The sequence below is a fragment of the Papio anubis genome, chromosome 10, assembly GCF_008728515.1.
Source record: "Papio anubis isolate 15944 chromosome 10, Panubis1.0, whole genome shotgun sequence".
Lineage (NCBI taxonomy): Eukaryota > Metazoa > Chordata > Mammalia > Primates > Cercopithecidae > Papio > Papio anubis.
This window is the reverse complement of record NC_044985.1, coordinates 118952822-118972178: the sequence shown is the minus strand read 5'-3', so window position 1 is coordinate 118972178 and position 19357 is coordinate 118952822. Positions and strand designations below refer to the sequence as shown.

At 44.5% G+C, this 19357-nt stretch overlaps 1 long non-coding RNA gene across 1 annotated transcript; it reads left to right on the top strand.

The window, feature by feature from the left end:
• The first annotated feature begins 2416 nt into the window (after positions 1-2416).
• Positions 2417-7715, top strand: LOC103876610. Its single transcript, XR_004176669.1, has 2 exons — positions 2417-3528; positions 6966-7715. It is a non-coding gene; the product is annotated as an uncharacterized LOC103876610 (long non-coding RNA).
• Positions 7716-19357: the final 11642 nt, after the last annotated feature.

Sequence of the window (19357 nt, the reverse complement as noted above, 5' to 3'; positions counted from 1 at the left end):
GAACAGGGTTCAACTGGAGAAGTGAAGCAGGGTTCAGCGCTGGGAGAGGTGAAGCAGGGTTCAGCGCTGGGAGAGGGTGAGCAAGGTTCAGCGCTGGAGAGGGAGGCGAAACAGGAGTTCAGCTGGAGAGGTGAGAAGAGCAGGGTTCAGCTGGAGGGTGAGCAGGGTTCCGCGCTGGAGGGTGAAAGCAGGGTTCAGCTGGAGAGTGAAGCAGGAGGTTCAGCTGGAGGGTGAGCGAGGGTTTCCGGCGCTGGAGGGGTGAGCGGGGTTCCACGCTGGAGGGTGAAGTGTTAAGGCCAGGCCCTGTTTTCAGAGACTGTCAGGAGGGGAAGGTGGGCTTGGCACGGTGGGGGCATCCACTCTGCCAGCCACCGCCTCTCTCCTCCAGCTGCGCCCTGAATATATTCTTATCTGAATATACTATGACATTGGTGGCTACAAAATGGTAACTTTTTTCTAATTCTATTGTTTCTTATCTATTTATTACCTGAATTGTTCTGTAAAGAAGATCTGCCCCCAACATCACCATTTTTTGGAATTATTTTGGATTTGTGAATGCTTTTTAAAAATGCAATGTGTTGTAATCCATTTTTGGAAAACATTCAAACCATCCCAAATGCTGCCAGTTGGAGGCCCTTTAAGTCTGCTAATTTCACATTCTTTGCCTAGGCTTTGGGTACACCCTTCCTTCTGATACTAGAAGACATTTCAGGCTGACCTCATACTTTCCGTGCCCCAGGCCTAGAATCACCCTTTTCCCCTTTGGTGGAGAAACCAAACCAAGGTCTGGTTTCTAAACACCATCCTCCACCAATGGGACTGAGCATGAAGTGGCTCACACAACAGAGTCGAACGGAGGATCCGCCAGACCATGAGTTCGAGACCAGCCGAACAACTGCTCCGGATCTAAAGTCAGAATTAAGCTGTGGTGGTGGAGTGGAGCTGGATTAAGGAGAACAGGAGATTCAGTCGCAAGGTCGCTTAAAGCTACAGTGAAATATAACAAATTAAGACTATCACGTAAGGAGGGAGGGAGGGAGGGAGGGAAGGAAGGGAGAGAGAAAAAGAGAGAAAGAAAGGAAAGAAAAGAAAAAAGAAAGAAAGAGAGAGAGAAAGAAAGAAAGGGAAGGAAAGAAGGAAGGAAGGAAGGAAGGAAGGAAGGAAGGAAGGAAGGAAGGAAGGAAGGAAGGAAGGAAGGAAGGAAGGAAGGAAAACCAACCAAAGTCTGGGTGCCAAGTGTGCTCTTTGCTGCTATTGTGTCACTGTTTCTTCTTTTCAATGGGCAGAGATATGAAACATAGTTTTTTAAATTAAAATCATGAGTTCTTGTGATGATGCCTTTACCTCCTACCTCCAATCCCACACCAACAGGTTCTTCTTCACATTCGCACACCTCATATATGTTTATCTCCCTTCTCCCACTGTGAGGTCCTGGGTTTCCAATAACTACATAGTTCTTCATTTGCCCAGTCCTACAACCTCACAAAATAGTTTTGCAATCACTATACCAATGTCACTGCTGAAAGCAAACCTATTAAGTAAATGTCAACATTTCTTTGAAGACCTTTTGTCCTTAAAATCTATCCCACTGGAAGGTACGCAATCAAAGTACACTTTTCAAAAGTTACTTGAATTAATTGTTATTTTTCTATGTGGTTATAATATCAATTTGATATATAGTTAGGCTCATCTGGGTTTTTTGTTTTATTATTATTATTATTATTATTATTATTATTATTATTATTATTGAGATGGAGTCTCGCTCTGTCACCCAGGCTGGAGTGCAGTGGCGTGATCTTGGCTCACTGCAATCTCCACCTCCTGGGTTCAAGTAATTCTCCCTGCCTCAGCCTCCTGAGTAGCTGGGATGACAGGTGCCCGCCACCACACCCGGGTAATTTGTGTATTTTTCAGTAGAGACAGAGTTTCACCATGTTGCCCAGGCTGGTCTTGAACTACTGACCTCAGGCGATCTACCTGCCTAGGCCTCCCAAAGTGCTGGGATTGTAGGCGTGAGGCACCGAGCCTGGTCAGCTCATCTGTTTTTGCTTGTAATCAATTGTATTTGATTCCAATAACAAAAGCCAAGGAAAAATAGAAGAGTCTCACCTTATATAAAGCATGTAAGGGCACTGTGACAACAGAAAATATTACTCAAGATATTGAAGTGCAAATTTCAATTTCACTTAAAGGGAAGATGTTTCTCAAGAGATGTAGTGATATGAAATTATCTGGACTTAGAGGACATTGGTACTTTGAATTCAACAGCAGTTTGGGCAACATAGTGAGACCTCATCTCTACAAAAACAATTTTAAAAATTAGCTGAGTGTGGTCACACACCCATGGTCCCAGCTACTCGGGAGGCTGATGTGGGAGGATCCCTTGAGCTAGGGAAGTTGAGGCTGCGGTGAGCTGTGATTGTGCCACTGCACTCCAACCTGGATGACAGAGCAAGACCCTGTTTCAAAAACAAACAAAAAATAGTCACAAGCAATACGGGCAAAGATGAACCCTGAGGTGTGATCATGGATCAACCAAGAAAAAATATTACCTCCTGAAAGAACACAAGGGCACCTGGTGATTTCAGTAGCTTAACAAAACGAAAAACCATTAAAACCCCATACCACTGGACAGTCAGACTTACCAGGTGTTTTTGACTGGCACACGGGGTAGGAGTGACAGATGAACTGGAGACACAGTTCTGGCCATATCTCCCTGAGCTCATTTGCCGTTCTGCCGTTTCTGCTGGAGATGCCACTGCTGTTTAATTCGCAAACTGTTCTGGTCACAGTTTGGCGGCTCAGTTGCTACTTTAAATCTTTATTTTCCCTACGTGTCATACATAATGTTAATTAAAATTTTGATTCCCATGGGATTCACAAATTTCATAATTTAAAAATTTTGTGTAATTTCTTTAATTGGGGTTCAAATAATGCTGACCTCCCTGAGGACTTACTGTACATGAAGCTGAACCAGTAATAAAATTAAAATGTCAGATGAGAGTGAAATATACTTTCCTGCCTTGATACACAGCTGAATACTTGCACACTGTGAATCCAAATATGTTCCCCCATGTTTCTTCTTAAATTTACCTAGCAAGGCCTCTATTCATCATCTTGCGTTTCCCTGGAAACCATTGATAAGATTTCAAAACACTTCAAAACAATATAACCCTTCTCTAGAGATGTTTCCTTAGTTACCGAGGAAACCTGTCTCTCTTATTTTGGTTCCAGGAGTGAAAGGAATGAAGATTCCTATGCCAGGAACAAAACCATATCTAAAAATTTTTGAAGACAAGACCTGCCCTGAATAGGAGGATCTTCGGGTGCTTCCGTCCTCCACCCACTGGATTTTCTCCCCTGCTCTCTTGTTAGGGTCCCTTACGCCGCAGGATGAGGGGGCTAGGAGATCTCTCCCCTGGAGGCCCAGCCCTCACTCACAACCTCCTCCACCCCAGCTGGAGATGGTAACTTTTGGAAAATGTACAGGCAATGCAGTGTGGGGTAGTTGCAGTGCAGTGTGGCACGGTGAGTCTCTGCATCTCTGTCTCTGTCTCTCCCTCTCTTCTCAGCTTCTTATTGTTATCCCAATAATTAATGGAAACCACCCCTGCAAAGCCCGGCACCACCCTCTCCTGCCCCAGCCCACCTTCCTGGTTGTGGGAAAAGGCCTGGGGTGGAGACAAGGAACGGCAAATGCCACAGGGAGGAAATGAAAGCTGGTTGGGAGAGGGAAAGCCTCAAAAGAAAGTACTAAATTAAAGCCTCTCCCATTCCCTCCAGCCAGGGGTCAGCTCCTCCAAGTCCCCAGGCAACAGAAGTGAATGTAGCAGCTAAGGTCAGCATCCGGTCAGATGGTGCAGCGGGGGCCCTAGGAACTGGGCGGGGCCAGGACCACTGAAAAGGGAACCAGCAGGATGAGGACAGAGATGGGAATGGAAACAGGGAGTAGGAGAGGCAAGGTGGAGACAGCGGTGTGGAGACCTAGCTGGCCATGTGCGTGCAGGAGTGGGCACTTGGCCAGGGCAGGGGTGGGACTTCTGAGTTAGCAGCGTCCACCCACACTGGCAGGAGGATCCATGGGAAGGAGGGGCAGGGACAGAGGAGGGTGCTCCCAGGATGAGCCTAGAAGGAAGGTCCAGGAGTCAGAGGTCTCACTCTAGCTCAGGGTGAGGCGGCTCCTCACAAAATGATTGACTCCACTTTTTAGAGAAAGCCCCAAGATTTTCAGGAAAGTAAAACTGTGTTTGACTCAGCTCCATTGGCCTGAGTTGGATTTGGCATCAGGCATAATGCTTGGTTCCCCCAACTCTTCTCTTAGAAGGACATGGATTTGGGAGCAGCATCAGGACTCTCACTGCCGGGGAGGGCAAAAGAGGCCTTTGGGAGCCTGCCTGCTGTGGGGCACATAACGACGAACAGGACATAACTGGGTCCCGGGGAGAGCCCAGCCCAGAGCAGGTGTGGAGGGGGCAGGCGGGCAGGGCCCATGAGAAATGTCCAGATGACATGAGGCAGGGGTGTGAAGGGGAGCACGTCCACTGCAGGTGGGGATGTGCCATGTGGGAAGCAGCATTAAACTACGCCTGAAATCGTATCGACTGTTTCTTACAAATAAGAAGGAAGAAAGACCCCCCAGGAACAACGTGGTGGGGGAAGTTCCATGCCCAGGTGTCTGCAGCTCAGGGTCTGTGAAGGTGGAAGCCACAGGGTGGGCCCGAGCAGGTTCAAGGAGCCTGCAGTCACTGTTGATAGGCAGGGGAGCCCAGAAACCAAGCAGGGGAGTCCAGAAATCAGGCAGGGACATGACAGCTGAGAAATGTGCCTCCCTTGGAAAACATGCAGTATCTTCCCTCACCCAGAGAATGGAGATCAAGGCAGGATTTTGAGGAAAGGCAGGCAGGTGGAGGGGGATTGTTTGGGTCCATGGCTTTCTGCAAATAAGACGATGTCTCCATGGGAAGGTAGGCGGGTCTGTAAGACACACAATGTGTAGGGGTGAGATAGATGCCAGGTGTGGGTGCAAGGTGGATGTCTTAGGTTACACCTGACACCCACATTCCTTTTATTTGAGACAATGCTTTGCCAGGCAAGCAGGCAGCTGCCCCTTCTGCAAGGAGGACAGGACATTCTGTTCCACAGAGCGAAGCTCATTTGACACCACTTCACAATCCCTCCTGCTTCCTCGCAGTGCCAGTCCCGGGATTCTCCCTCACTCCTGCATCATCAGTTCCTGGATTGTTTCCATTAGCAAATGCACTAAAAACAAACACACAGAACAACATCCTGGCCCTGTTCACGCCCTTCTGCTGCTGCCTTCACTTTCTTCCCCCCTGCAGCTCAGCTGCTTGGAGGAGCCCCTCTGCCTGCTCCTGCACCTGTCTTTCTCCCGTGTCATGGTCTCCCTTCCTTTGCTCGGCTGGGCCTCCTGTACCGGGCTGGATTAACCACAGTCCTTGCTCTCAGACATGCCCTCATCGCTGACCCATGGATGGCGCACATTTGGATTTTTATGTATCTAGTTATTTTTGAGCACCAGAAAATTTACTACCCAAAACAAAAGCTCTAACTTTGACAACGAACTTCCTGTATCCAGATGGTTCTCCTTTGACCCTTCTGCATTTCTCCACCTGAGACTAATTATCACCTGAGTCCTGGCTTTCATTGGCCTGCTTTCCTTTTCATACAGTTTTATTGCTTGTATTTATGCCAATGAAGAGTTCATCTGCTCACTTGTCTTTTGATGCATGAGGTTGTTTCCATGTTTTTGCTAAAACCAGCAGGGCTGCAATGAACATCCTTGTATATGTTTCCGGTTGTAAGTGACTGATATCTCCTGGGTTTGTCTCTCTTCTTTTAAAATTACTTTAACCAGAACTGCTTTCAATGCACACATGTCTGTTGTTTTCCACAACAATGTGTATCTCAGCATTTCCGCCATCTCTCCTGTGCTCTCTGCCATCACTGTAAGTGGTCACATCCTCTGTCATACGGATGTAGCCATTGACCTGGTGGCCTCCCTACTGCAGGACTTCTGGCCAATTCAATGATTCCACCATGAGTGTCCTGAAAACGTGACTTCCTTTGTCTTTAGATTTGTTTTTCCTTTCTTCCTATGTCATTGCATATCACTGAAAAGTAGAGTAAGTGAAGTCAGTGGCCAAATGGAAACCTTTCAGCCACCTTCACTGTATGTGCCTTGTATTCATCCATTCTTACACTGCTATGAAGAAATATCTGAGACTGGAGTATTTACAAGGTTTAATTGATCCACATTTCCACGTTCCTGGGGAGGCCTCAGGAAACTTACACAATCATGGCAGACGGCGAAGGGGAAGCAAGGCGCCTTCTTCACAGAGCGGCAGGAGGGAGTGAGTACAAGCAGGGGAAATGCCAGACACTTATAAAACCATCAGATCTCATGAGACTCACTCACTATCATGAGAACAGCATGGAGGAAACTGCCCCTATGATTCAATTGCTTCCACCTGACCTCACCCTTGACATTTGGGGATTATCGGGATTATAATTCAAGGTGAGATTTGGGTGGGGACACAAAGCCAAACCATATCATGCCGCTATGGGTTCTGTGTTCAGCATATTTGTATAGATCTGCAAATAATTGATCATTTATCACTGATTATCAATTGAAAGATGCTTCTTTGGCTTTTCTAGAAGGAATTGGAAGAGTTCAGGATTTCTCCCACAATAATAGATGTCAAGTGAAAGAGAAGGAAAACAACATAAAAGAAAAGATACAAAATAAAAATTTTCTATCCTTGTGTGGAAGTGAGGACCAGAGTTCTCAGTGTTTCAGCTGTTAGTTGCTAAGGAACAAAATTCCCCAAAACTTACAGGAGGAAAACAATAATCATTTTATTATTATTACGAATTTCATGGGTTGGGAATTTGGGCAGGAGTTGTAGAGTTGACTTATCTCTGTTCTCTGTTCCACAATGTAAAAGACTTGAATGACTGCAGTCTTCTAGAAGTTTCTTCACTCACATCTCTGGTGCCTGAGCTCAGCTGGGACTACAGATCAGAATGTTTCCAGATGGCCTCCCCATGTGGCGTGGGCTTCCTCAGAGCATGGCAGCTTCAGAGGCATTGGACTTTTTACAAGGCAGTCAGGATTTCAAGAGCAAATGCTCCAGTGAACAAGGCAGAACCCACATGGCCTTTTAGTCCTGGCTTCGGAAGCCACACAGCCTCACATTTGGCCTGAAGAACTCTAAAGACTTGATCCCACTGGTCACGTTCTTGCGGGGCATGAGAGCTGGATCCAGCACCTCTAACTCAGCCGTGTGTGAAGGGCCGACTATTGAGATGCAGAATTACCAAGTGGTCCACGGTTCATTTTCTTCTAATGTCCTCACTAACTGTCACTGGGACTTGGCAGTTCCTCCCTGAGTAAGATCAAATGGGTTGGCATTCACCTGGAATCTATTCTAATGAGAAAGAAGACAGTCTTTAACTGTGATAAAATAGTGCTTGGGATCCACTGGCTCTTTGGTTGGAGAGAAGAAAGCCACATGGGAAGCTGGCAGAGGGGAAGTCAGAGGAAGGGAGTGGTGTCCAGAGAACTCCTACACAGCTGTGGGCTCAGGAGCTGAATAGGAATGATGGGTTCCTAATTGTGAAAACAGGAAAAGGTGCCACTACAATGCTACGCCAAAAATAAAATTAAAATATGATGTGAATGCTTAGTAAGAGAACACTGTCTTTGGGCTGCTTGTTTTCAAGGTGTGTATATTTCTCCCTTGGGGACCTTTCTGAGAGGTGTCTGTGATTCCAGGCTGGTATCAGGGGGCAAAATTCCACCTTAACAGTATTCCAATGTCATCGCCATCCCCAGGAGGGTTCCCAGAATGGTTGAACATCATTGCTGCAATGGTCACGGATCTAGCTTGGGCCTGTCCCTGGCCACTCATCACAAGATGGTGGGTGACTAGCGTTGGAATTCCCCTCAGATCAGTGAAGGACAAGAACCAGTTGAAAAATTCACCAGAGTCCTACATGCATCCTTGATCAAGACCTGAGACTCGAGGGAGTTTCCCTGAGAGGAAAATAGAAATAATGCCATTTGAGAGTCCTTCCCAGTCCCCGGGCAGCTGTTCAAGTCTTTGTTTCCTACCCATTTCCTAAACACATTCCACAAACAGAGATACTTGAATTACTAGAATGATTTTTCATATTTTTAAAAGGCCTTTTGGAAGAACACTCCTTTGGTAGCCCATGGTTTGTACCTCTCTGAAGGTTCCAACCTCTCTGCTTTCTGCTGCTGTTTAGGCAGCAGCGGAGCTCCAGTGTGTGGAGTTCCCTGTTCTCATACCATGATTCAGACGGGTCTGACAGGTCTGTATATCTTGTCTATATGGCCTATGGACTGACCCTATCAAAGACACATTTGCTGAGAGACTTTGGAGCTCCCTGGGAAGTAACTCATCCTAAGAGGAAGGAGGGTTGAAGAGCACACGAGGGTCTCTAGTGAGTGAGCCAGGTAAGGATCAAGGGCTCATTTGGGTTCTGGACAGCATCTACCCCGCAAACTGCTCTGTGGCCCAGCCCACACAGACTCATGTCTGTGCCTTGGGAAGAGGGTTCTGAAATAAACAAGTGAAAAAAGGTAAGTAAGAATGAACAGATTAACTGTTTCACTCAACTCTCATTCTGCAATGTTGACTGTGGGAGGGAAAGCGTGTTGAACTGGTGGCCCTGCAGGTGGTTTCGTGAAGGTTTCATGGTGACTTCTGCAGTTCTCTTGCAGCACTGGTGGCTTCAAAGATGTTGATCTTGATGTGGCAGCAGACATCTCAGCATGGAGCTGGAATCCAGGTAGCACCTGCTTCCAAGACATGCCCTGGATCTCAAACATCCCTGTTGCCTGGAATGTGGAGACAATCCCCAGGAGTAGTGTATGGAATGATTCCTGCATCAAACAGTCCAAAGGGCTTGATGGGAAAGGCAAGGTCAGGACCAGACCAGATCAAGACCCGACAGGGAGGCCTGACCAGGAGTCAGGGCGCTAAATCACATAGAATCCCCAGAGCTGCCAAATGAGCAATAAGTTTATCAACCAACACACATAGGTCTCTTTTCTCAGCTGTCAAGCTCACAAAGATACTTTAAATTTATAATCCCAAGAGAGAGCTAAAACCATGAGGTGGAAAGTTGATGGGAAACTTTATAATGGATGGATCAGGCTGACAACACCTGATTCCTCTCATTTATCTTAACGTCACCAAAGGTGGGACCCCAGACATCCTGTGCCTCTTGACTCTCAGCAATAAGTTTCTAGCATCACCTGTAACATATTATTGTCCATAAATTGAACAACCTGAGCTGAATTGAGCCTCTAGATCTAACTATCCATCCACAGGAAATATGAGGGTTGGAAGATAGCCTTAAATGATTCCTCAACGATTCAACCAAAAGTGAGACATTCTATAAGATAAATGACCTGGAAAATGAGCTGATTGCTTCCAACAAATAGCTGGCATGGAGAAACCAGAGGAAGAGTTGAAACTGTTAAGATCACAGGATAATTAAGAGACATATCAGCTAAGAGCAATAAATAGTGCAAATGAACCGGAAAAAGTCACTTTCGAGACAACAATCAGGAAAACTGAAGATAGATTGTTTATTAGATAATATTAAGGAATGATTACTAATCTTTTGGATATAAGAATGGTATTGTGTGTGTGCATTTAAGCATTCATCATTTATTCGTTAGAGATAAGCACTGGAGTATTTTTCAGTAAATGATATGGCATCTGGAATTTGTTGTACATGCTCGAGAAAAAAAGCCAAAACAGTTTTGGGAGGACAGACGCAACACAAAGAACAGAATGTGGGTAATTGTTGGAATGGAACTAGGGGTTCATTATACTATTCTCTGTATATATATATTTTTTTGAGATGGAGTCTCTCTCTGTTGCCCAGGCTGGAGGGCAGTGGTGCGATCTCGGCTCACTGCAACCACTGCCTCCTGGGTTCAAGTGATTCTTGTGCGTCAGTCTACCAAGTAGTAGCTGGGATTATAGGCACATGCCACCATGCCTGGCTATTTTTGTATTTTTAGTGGTGATGGGGTTTCACCATGTTGGATAAGCTGATCTTGAACTCCTGACCTTAGGTGATCTGCCCACCTCAGCCTCCCAAAGTGCTGAGATTACAGGTGTGAGCCACTGTACCTGACCTTTAAATTATTTTATATTAAAAGATTGTTTTAAAATGTCACCCTGGATTAGCTAAGGTGTGGAAAGATCTGTATTAGTCTGTTTTCATGCTGCTGATAAAGACATACCCAAGATTGGGCGATTTACAAAACAAAGAGGTTTAATGGACTCACAGTTCCATGTGGCTGGGAAGGCCTCACAATCATGGCAGAAGGTGAAAGGCATGTCTCATATGGTGGCAGACAAGAGAAGAGAATGAGAGCCAAGAGAAAGGTGTTTCCCCTTATAAAAACATCAGATCTTGTGAGACTTATTCACTACCATGAGAACAGTATGGGGGAAATCGCCCCCATGATTCAATTATCTCCCACCAGGTCCCTCCAACAACACATAGGAATTATGGGAGCTACAATTTAAGATGAGATTTGGGTGGGGACACAGAGCCAAACCATATCAGGATGTGTCAGGCTTCCCTATGGCAGATGTTGAGAAGCAGATCTTATAAGGGTGATGGAACAAGACATGCCCCAGAAAAGACTAGTGGGGAAAGGAAAGTGACACCAGGGATAGGGAGTTGCCGGGGCAGGGGGTAGTATCCAACAAAGTCCCCTGGAGGGTAAATGATATGGTTTGGCTGTGTCCCCACCCAAATCTCATCTTGAGTTGTTTCTTTATAGCAGTATGAAAATGGGCTAATACAAACTTTGGCTCCACACCACAGGAGAACTCCAGAGGAAGGGGAGCTCACACTTTAGAGTTGCCTTGGTCAGGGGTAAAGAGTGTTTATTTTTAAATTAAACGCATGGAGTGTGTACACATGGCAACCACACTAAGAAGTTAATTCACCGGTCCATTGTTTTCCGTAGGTGAGGGAAGTATTTTAAATTTTTATCTTTATACTTTTGCAGATTCTCAGTAATGAACGTAGGTTGTAATCGAAGAAAAATGATGAAAGATACATGACATAGATTTTTAAAATTTAATGCAACACGCAGCACGCTGAGAGCGTGGCTGGCTCGGGGTGCCAATGTCGAGCATGGACATGGGTGCTAGATTAGAAAGAAGATGCTGGAAACATGCACTGGTTTGTGGGCGAATCTTGATGCCTTTGATGTAAATGGGACTCACAACGAGAGAAGCAGATTTTGAGAGGAAAAAGATAGTTCTGTTTGGACATAGCTAGTTGAAAATGCCAGTGAGTCTTCAAAACTACAAAGAGACGCCACTTCACACCCGCTAGGATGGCTAGAATCAAACTGAGACAGTAACAAGTGCTGACAACAATGTGAAGAAATTGAACCCAAGTGCACTGTTGGTGGAAACAGAAAACACTGCAGCTGCTATGGAAAACAGTGTGGCAGTTTCACAAAAAAACAAAGATCGAATTAGCATGTGATTCAGCTACTCCACTTCTGGGTATATATTCAAAAGAAAAGAATGCAGAGTTTCCGAGAGATAGTTGCACACCCAAGTTCATAGCAGCATTACTCACAATAGCCAAAAGGCAGAAATAACCCAAGTATCTGTCGACAGATGAATGGATAAACAAATGCAGAATATATTAATACATACAGTGCAAAGTTACTCAGGTTTAAAAAGGAAGGAAGCATTAACACATGCTATGGCATGGATGAATCTCAAAAGCATTAAACATTATGCTAAGTGAAAGATGCTAGTCCCAAAAGACCAAATATTATATGATTCCATATACATGAAATGTCCAGAACATTTCTACAGAGGCAGAAAGCAGATTAGTGTTTGCCTAGGACGGGGGGAGGGAGCTAGGAGAGTAGAGTTCCATAGCTAAAGCTTATGGGGCTTCTTCTGGAGGTGATGAAAATGTTCTAACATTGTAATGGTAGCTGCATATATTTGTGGATATACTAAAAATCATTCAATCGTATCCTTTTAATGGATAAATTGTATGATATGTGAACAATAAACTATTAAAAATACACAGAATGAAACATATAAAAGTATGAGTCAGAAAGTGATGCAAATTCAGGATTGAAGCGAGTGTGGCTCAAATATCAGTCAAAGACATATGAAGGTTTCATTTGTACCTCTTTGGAGACAGGGGTCTTTCTGAATACTCGTGCCTTGTGATGCACTTTTAGTGAAATTAAATTTGAGTTGCTCACTTTTTCAGTAATTAATTATGCACAGAATCAATTGCATGAGTAAAGACCCAAGCTGCTGGCATGGACATGGTGGCAGTCAGCTGCCTACCAGAGGCTACCAGCTGCCAGAGCCGTTCTACAGGCGGAAGGGGTTCAACGAGAAATGCCCATCATATACGGCATTGCTCCAGGTTCTGCCAATCACATGTGTACACAGAGAAACTGCCTTTTTCTTAGTCCATTTGGATAATCCGCTATGGTACATCAATCCACGATTGCCTGACACACACGCATGCATGCACACTCACACATATGCACACACTCTCACATACACACACATTCACATACACACAGCACACACACTCTCACATATACACACTCACATACACACACCTGCACATAAACACACACACATCACACATACATGCACACTCTCACATACACATTCACACACATGCACACACATTCACATATACACACATACACATTTATACACACATTCACATACAGCACACACATACACACTCATACACGTGCATTCACACTCACATGACACATATACACACACACAACACTCATATGTACACACACACTCACAAATGCACATATACATACACACATTCACATACACACATTCACACGCATACACACACACACACACAAGCTAATTGAACTAGGGAATGACAGTTGCCACAAGCTGACCCATCTGATTCTCTTTCCTGGGATCTTTAAATGTGTGGACACTAAAACTAACCTATCAAGGACAGAGCAGGAATATCCTGTTGACTTGGAGTTTGGGCCACCCATTTGAGGATGGCCACACAGGACCATGTGCAAATGTGTGGGCTGGTTGGTAGCAGGGAACAGTGAAAGAGATGGTGTTGAAGGGAACTGACCAGACACAACTTGAAGTCACCGCTGCCTTTGTTCCTGACAGCTTTCCCTGTTCAGTCCTTCCCGAGTCCTGACCATGTTTCTTGCCTTTAGACTGCTTAAGGTACCTTTGTCTACATCATAAGGCTCTCTTGACTCACCTGGTTGAATGGGCTTCTTTCTAGAAACCAAGTGTGATGTTGTGAAATATACATTTGGTCTTCCTCATTGTTTCCTAACACACAGCTCCTAAACTCCTTGGAATCTCCGGAGCTGTAAGAATGTCTTTTGTATGCTAATGAGATGACCAGTGGCTGTCAGCCTCTAGGTGGCTTCAGGATGGGAGCTGGTCACAGGAAAGACCAAGGTGTGATTGACGATTGGGACTTTCAACCTCAGCCTGCAACCTCCAGGGAGGGGAGAAAGGTTGAAGGTCAAGTTAATCACCAATGGCCAATGATTCATCAATCATGCCTACGCAGTGAAGCCTCCATTAAAACCCAAAAGGACTGAGTTCAGGAACTTCCCAATAACTGAACATGTGGAGGGAGGCTCCTGAAAGATGGTGTGCCTGTGGAGGGCCTGGAAGCTCGGCACCCATTCCTCCATCCCTTGCCCTGTGTATCTGTTCTTTGGTATTTTTTATAATATCCTTTACAATACAGTCATGTGCCACATAATGATAGACCACATGTAGAACAGTGGTGCCCTAAGAGTACCATACTGTGTTTTTACTGTACTTTTTCTGTGTTTTGATATGTTTAGATACACATACACTCACCATTGTGTTATAGTTGCCTACAGTGTTCAGTACACTAACATGCTGTACAGGCTTGTAGCCTCGGGGCAACAGGTTATACCATATAGCCTAGGTGTATAGTAGGCTATACAATCTGTTTGTGTGAGTACACTCTATGATGTTTGCACAATGACAAAATTACCTAATGACACATGTCTCAGAATGTATTGCTGTTGTTAATCAACGGGTGACTGTATACCAGCACATGTGTCTCCTTGAGTTCTGTGAGCAGCTATAGCAAATTAATTGAACCAGAAGAGGGAATCATGGGAACCTCAATCTACAGTCAGTAGGTCAGAAGCACAGCCACAACCTGTGCTTGCAACCAGCATCTGAAGTGGCACGGGGGAGAAGCCTTGTGGGACTGAGCCTTCAACCTGTGAGATCCGATGCTACCTCCCAGTAGGCAGTGTTAGAATTGAATTGCATTAGGGACATTCAGTTGGTGTCCATTGCAGAATTGGTTGCCGGTGGAAAGAAATCCCCACACATTTTGACAAACAAGGGTCACAGAAGTATTCTGTGCTGACTGTGCTATGATGAGTAGAGAGTCGGGGAAATGGAGTCTGTTTTTTCCTCTATCCTCTCACCAAGTGATTCATGAATGAGACTGAGAGGCTAATTGTGTGACTAACACATTTTAAGAAGACCGTATTTGGTTCATAAGCCACATGTAGAACAACCAGGAGAATAGGGTGAGAATGACAAGGGCAGAGAACAGAACCCGCATCACCCAGTAATTCTGTTCCTAGTTTTTTACCCTAGAAAGATGGAAGCATTTGTCCATACAAACACTTGTCCATGAATGTTCACAGCAGCATTACTCATGATAGCCTGGACACAGGAACACTCCAAATGGCAAAAGTAATCAGCAGAGAAACAGACAAATAGTAGTATATCCATACAGAAAGACATCCCACCTCAATAGAAAGTAACAAACTACTGACACATGGGCAATGTGGATAAAACTTTAAAACTTCTTCCTGAGCAAGAACAATGATTTCTTTTACGTGAACTTTTAGAATGATAATACTTAGCTATATTACAAGAAACTAATCTGTGGTTGCCCGGGGCTGGAGTCAGGGAATAAGATTAATCGCAGGGGCCAGAAGGAACCTTCCAGGGGTGATAAAATTATTATTCCTCATGGCTGGAAGCAAGGATACAACTTTACCATTTCTCAAAAAAAAAAAAAAAAAAAAAAAATCATGGTCGGGCGCGGTGGCTCACGCCTGTAATCCTAGCACTTTGGGAGGCCGAGGCAGGTGGATCACGAGGTCAGGAGATTGAGATCATCCTGGCTAACACGGTGAAACCCCATCTCTACTAAAAATACAAAAAATTACCCAGGCATGGTGGTGGGTGCTTGTAGTCCCAGCTACTCAGGAGGCTGAGGCAGGACACTGGCATGAACTCAGGAGGCGGAGGTTGCAGTGAGCCCAGATCACGCCACTGCACTCCAGCCTGGGCGACAGAACGAGACTCCGCCTCAAAAAAAAAAAAAAAAATCATTTGCCAGTCTAGATGTTTCTACTAAATGACCAAGGCAGAAATGAAGTCTTGACAAAAATAGGGTCAGTGGTTTTCAGCCAGTATGAGGAGTATCTAAGGGAAGAGGCTGGTTTTCAGCCATTGTGAAGAATATCTAAGGGAAGAGGCGACTATTACTCACGACATGCTCTTATTTCTTCAGCAGTTTTCTTTGCAGGAAAAACAATGGAAAAATAAAAAAAGAAACATAAAACAATAAACAACAATAGAAAAGGAAACAGGTTCCTATAGGCCTGAAAGACTTTGGAAGAAAATGAATTCCTCAGAATGAATAGTGAGCAAGTTAACTAGTGAAAAGCTGGAGCGTCCTTCCTCCCCAGTCCCTGCCAACAGTAGGTCTGGAGGACGTGGTCTGTTACCCACTTGTAATCACATCGGGATTCAACACCTTGTAAACATGCGTCATCTCATGCCATGTCCAGAGGGCTTTGAATTTTCACCACCAGCACTTGAGTGGATAGGTATTGGTATAACACCACTTTTATTAAGAGTGCAAATGCTAAACAAATAAGCCTGTTCGAGAGCAGTGGACGGAGATGAAGAGGAGGGATAGGAAAATCTCCAGACATTTTTCTTTTAGGAAACTGTCTTCTCTCTCAAACCCTCAGGTCCAGAGCGAAGCAGGCTTCCCTAGGTGCTGGGCGAGTGGTTGGCCTGGCTGAGATCACATCTGATCTTCCAGGGTGGTCAAGGGCATGGCCTGAAGTGAAGGTCAGGCCGGGGGACGCCAGCCAGCTGTACCCAGTTGTTGTCATGAGTGCAGCCATACCTCCGACATGCCAGGCCTGCCTCCTTGCTGATTTCCACTCGAAACACCAAGAGTCAAATCATTTCTCCTTACGTGAGGTCCAGGTTGACTTCTCCAAGGCTAGACCATGTTTTGTCTTTCTTCATTCGACTCTGGATATGTACGTATAACTCAGGCAGAAAAAGCACCGACGGATGGTGTCTGTTGCAGAGCAAAGTGTAGCAAGTGCAGTTAAAGGTCGTGAGTTTTCCCGGGAGACTAGGAGACTAACTTCAGCCGAGCTCTTGGGGGCTTATGGCGGTCTTTCATTTTGACAAAGTTGGGCTATTAAGTCACAGGTAATAATATTAGAACCAGGCACCTGCAGGCATTTTCAGGAACCTACCATACATCCAGGCCTCTGGGCATGAAATTGTTTTATCAAATATGATAGTAGTTTTGTTCCTTTAAGCAACTCTAAGCACCAATAGAGGATGCTGCTTAAAAATGACATTAAGAAAGGTGAATGAGCCCCAAGAGCTGGCTGACTTCTCCAAATGGGGGAAGCCCTCACTCTAGCACTGACAATGGCTGGCTGTTTGCATTCAGATGTAAACAGCCAATTAAACACTATGTCCAGCTCCAATTTTGAGTTCCACAGGGTTGTCAGATCAGACTGCCCGTATGAGAATTTGGATGGCCCAGCAATGGGATCCTTCCTTCCCTCTTTCCTTGCCGTCTCTTCCATTCCTTCTTTCCTACTCAATGTTCAGTGTGCCAGCCCCTATACTGCCTGCCAGGGATGCAATGGTGAGCACAGCCAGGTGGGACACCACCCAGAATCTCGTGGGGAGGTAGCATGAAGGAAATAGTTATATTAAAGATGGTGTAGGCTGGGTGTGGTGGCTCATGTCTGTAATCCCAGCACTTTGGGAGGCCAAGGCAGGAGGATGGCTTGAGGCCAGAAGTTTGAGATCAGCCTGGTCAACATAGTGAGACCCTATCTCTACAAAAGATTTTAAAAATTAGCTGGGCATGGTGGTGCATGTTTGTAGTCCCGGCGACTCGGGAGGCTGAGCAATGGGAGGGTATCTTGAGATTATGGCTGCAGTCAGCTATGATGGTGCCACTGCACTCCAGCCTGGGTGACAGAGCAAGACACTGTCCCAAAGAAAGAGAAAAGAAAGATGAAGTAATTATAAAACAAGGTAAGTTGCCCAGAGTAAAGGGTTATGGGGCCTGTGAGACTTTAACAAAGAAGCCTCCAGGGGTTCAGAGGGCATCCCTAGGAAAGTGTTAGAGGGAGTGACCCAGGGGAGGGTTAGGAAGGGATGTGATGGAGAGAGTCATCTCCAGGGAGGGGACCCCACAGACGGCCAGAGAACCAAGAGCAGCTCCCAGATGTGCTTTTTCATGTGTGAAATGTGACCCTTCCATTCATCTTGTTCTCGCAGAGGCCTCTGCTAAAGAAGTGACATCCAGCTTGACAAGATGTTATTTTGAGTCCTCTGGAGTCCATTCAGATAAGAGATTCTGGCTGCCTCTAATCAGAGTGACCGGGCCGGCCAGTCACCCAGTAAATGTAGACTGACTTTAACAACAGCACTTGCGGGCCCCTGCATTTTTGATTGCATATCTCTTTAATTTTTTATGCAGCTCCCACAAGGGCATTTTAAAGATTTACAAGCTGTTCGCAGGATGCCTCAAGATACTCAAAAGCATCAGACTACATGAAATACACCTGTTTTAAAATATTGTAGAGAGAGCTGTGATAAACAAAACCTATGTTAAAGAAACATGGCTTTCAATTTATCCTCAGAACCTTAATGGAAGGACTAATATTTTCCAAAATTACAGCTTTTGAATTGCCTTATGGCTATTTCTTTGTGTGTATGGAAAACATAAATCAAAGGTACTTTACACGATTTTTTAAAAATACCATCTTGTGTAACAGTGAAAGAAAAGCTGTGATCCAAAATCATTCTCCAGTAATTTCTTATAAAAGGCTGAGCAAGTATCTGTGTATTTTGGATTTTCTCTATTGGAAACTAAGAAAAAACCTTCCTCTTTTTCTTAGACTGTGGGTTTTTGCAAAGATACACTCAATTATTTTTCCTCATGTATTAGGTCATACAAATTTTCTGATTCTGGAGATTTCCGCTGCATTCAGGGCAACCATTATATTGCAATAAACAAGAGGGAAAATTTGGAGACTATACTTTGCAGTAGCATCTGTTTAAAATACAAAGGTCTCAAGTTAAATTTTTGGAATTAATGTAAAGAACATGGAAAATTTCCAAGGAAGAGAATGCTTTTAAGTTTATATTCATAATAGTTTCTGGTGAAATGTTACTATCAATTAGTAAGTTATTGTCCTTTGGAGAAATATCACACTGCAAATATTCCATTCTTGTTTTTCTTTATTTTTTTGAGATGGGGTCTTATTCTGTCACCCAACCTGAAGTGTAGTGTCACAGTCATAGCTCACTGCAGCCTTGAACTCCTGGGCTCAGGAGATCTTCACATCTGAGCCTCCCCAGTAGTTGGAACTACAGGTGCTAGCCACTGTGACTGGCTTTTTTTAAAAAAATAAGCTTTTATTTTTTATTTCCACAGGTTATTGGGGAATGTTTGGTTACCTGCATAAGTTCTTCAGTGCTGATTTCTGTGATTTTGGTGCACCCATCACCTGAGCAGTATACACTGCGCACAATTTGTGGTCTTTTATCCCTCATCCCCTTCCCACCCTTTCCCCCGAGTCCCCAAAGTCCATCATGTTATTCTTATACCTTTGCATTCTCATAGTTTGGCTCCCACTTTTGAGTGAGACCATATGTTTGGTTTTCCATTTCTGAGTTACTTCACTTAGTATAATAATCTCCAATCTTTCCAGATCACTGTGAATGCCATTAATTCATTCCTTTTTATGGCTGAGTAGTATTCCATCATATATATGTGTATATATATATCATATATGTGTGTGTGTGTATATACATATCATCATATATGTGTGTGTGTGTGTGTGTATATATATATATCACAGTTTCTTTTTCCACTCATTGATTGATGGGCATTTGGGTTGGTTCCATGTTTTTGCAATTGTGAATTG